This window comes from Mastomys coucha, unplaced genomic scaffold (genome assembly GCF_008632895.1).
Source record: "Mastomys coucha isolate ucsf_1 unplaced genomic scaffold, UCSF_Mcou_1 pScaffold15, whole genome shotgun sequence".
NCBI classification, from domain to species: Eukaryota; Metazoa; Chordata; class Mammalia; order Rodentia; family Muridae; genus Mastomys; species Mastomys coucha.
Window position 1 is genome coordinate 65933989 of NW_022196897.1, and position 2350 is coordinate 65936338.

General features: G+C 39.0%; 1 long non-coding RNA gene across 1 annotated transcript in view; it reads left to right on the forward strand.

Annotated features, from left to right (window-relative positions):
- The window catches only part of LOC116092033, an 11813-nt gene extending 11354 nt beyond the window's left edge, over positions 1 to 459 (forward strand). The window contains exon 2 of the long non-coding RNA XR_004119153.1: positions 7 to 459. This is a non-coding gene — a long non-coding RNA (uncharacterized LOC116092033). The remainder of the gene's footprint in view (positions 1 to 6) is intronic.
- The last annotated feature ends 1891 nt before the right edge of the window (positions 460 to 2350 follow it).

A 2350-nucleotide genomic window follows, 5' to 3' on the forward strand; every position in this document is an offset into this window, starting at 1 on the left:
TTACAGGTTTCCAAATCCTCGGTTCGTGGAACCCCACGCAGGTAGGAGCTGCAGGACGGCATCCTACAATCTAACTTAAAAAATTAAAAAAAAAATGAACCTAAGTGTAGTTAAAACTTGGACCTTGCCCAGGAAGACTATACTTCAAAGGTCAGCATTTTAAAACTGGTTTCCTCTGCAATAGCAAAGTGTTGCAAACATTAGGAACAAGGCAAGACTTCAGCATAGTTCTTTGATTTTGGTCATACATTTTACTTTAATTTACTTTAAGCTGTACAGGAAGTTAACATGAGATGAATGCTGAGCTCCTGGCTTCAGACCAAGCAAGTTTGTACTTTGTGAAATTCCACTCTCAAATGTCATTTCCCCCAGCTTTTCTACACTGGCCCACAACTGACAACCCCAAGTTGATGTACTCTATGAAAAGTGCCCCGCAAATAAACTTGTTACAAACTGGAACTGACCATCATGTCATGACTTTATTTGGAAGGCTTATAGTCTGTCAATGTATTTCTTTATTGTTGAACAAACATACCTTCTTAGCTTAAGAGATGAACCCTAGCCATGCAGGTTCAATAGAAACTAGCCAATAAATAAAACTAGGGAGGTGGACAGTGTGGTTTGTTCGCAGAGGTGTCTTTATTTCATATAAATGCTAGTTTACATGAAATATAGTTTGGGAGCTAAAACCTCAGGTGGTAATAAGATTATCTAGAAAGAGAGTTGAGGAGGAACTAGGTAGAAAATAGAAACAGGCAAATTCACAATTACACCCAAATATACATAGTCAGCAAGCAGGAAGAGAGAGTCCTATCCAGGATTTCTATCCTATTCCAAAAGAAGGGATGAGGGGAGGAAGGGAGGAAGGAGCAAGCATGGGGATAACTATTAGAAAAAATACAACCCTATGCAGCGCCAAATGTTGAACAAACTTAAGTCACAGGGGATGTGGGGAATCTCATGGTGGGCTTTGGGAGAAACTTCTGGGAAAGCAGCATGCCTAGAGGCTAGAAGAGGAGAAAGCCACCACTAACCACACTTGTGCAAGCATTTGGTGGGGCTGAGGGCAGAGCGGGCAGTCTGAATAAGGGAATGGACACATGAAATCTTTCTAGTAAAATGTTATTTGGCATTATAAACACAGAGGCTTAATCTGAAATGATTCTGTAATATTTACAAGGTTTCTTGGCTATTGTCTTACAAAGGCAAACAGCAAACAGAAAATTATTTGAAATAGAGAATTAGTTCAGTCACTTGAAATACTTTACTTTAAGCTTGAAGGCAAAAATTTATTTTTGAGCTTTAGTATGTTTAACTTAGGATATGCTGGTGTATGTCTCATAAACACCTGTTCAAATGGAGGGTTTTCTATCCTTTCTGTGACAATTTGTATTCTGTGCTCAATTGATGATACACAGCATGCAGAATGCTGCCAATTTAATGTCAGGTAAGTCAGCATGTATTACAGCTTCAAGGAACACATCTTTTCACAGTGGCAGACCATTTTGAATGATGAAATAGAATATTAACATGGGAAAAAACAGTATATGTATATCTATATATCTCTTTATCTCTATCTATCTATCTATCTATCTATCTATCTATCTATCTATCTATCTATCTATCTATCTAAGTCACAAATGATCCTAAGTGATTTGCATACATACTGCTTTACCTAACTGGTCATCAAGTGCTTCAGCTTTGATTTTTAGATTTAAGCAACATATAAAAACCAGACTATTTATCACAACTGTCTTCACTTTAAAGTTTGTTTTGATGGTGATACAGGAGCCACCCTGGATCCTCATCTCTCCTCATGTCAACCCTTCTCTGGTTGGCTTCATTCCTTTCCAAGGTTCAAAACACCCTCTTTATAATAGTGGTGGTCAGATTCATAGTTCTGAACTTTTCAAAACTAATGTGTTTACCCATCCCGCTTCTCAACCTGCTTTCATTTCTCAGAGTTGAGTGAAGAATGGTGGAGATATAACGCGCTGTGTATGTTTCAATGCACACAAGCTGTGCTCTGGCATGTATGCTCACAAGGGACTGTCACCTCAAGCAGAACAATTAATACAATGAGCACTAAAAGTCTTCTCATACTTTCTATCATTTTTAGGTTTTTTCCACTCCCTCGTGAATGACACATTTTTGCCCGGCTCTTTTCTTCTTTGAAACCTGGCCTAGTTATTTTGAGTCTCTGTGCTGCTACCTTTGTCAGTAAATTGCCACAGTGGTTGCTGAGTGGTGGGACTCCACAACTCCTCAAATATCTACTCACCAGTGGGGAGGCATTTGTGCTGGTTCTAGGCTAGGGCTGTACTACATAAAGCTGATATGGCCACTGATG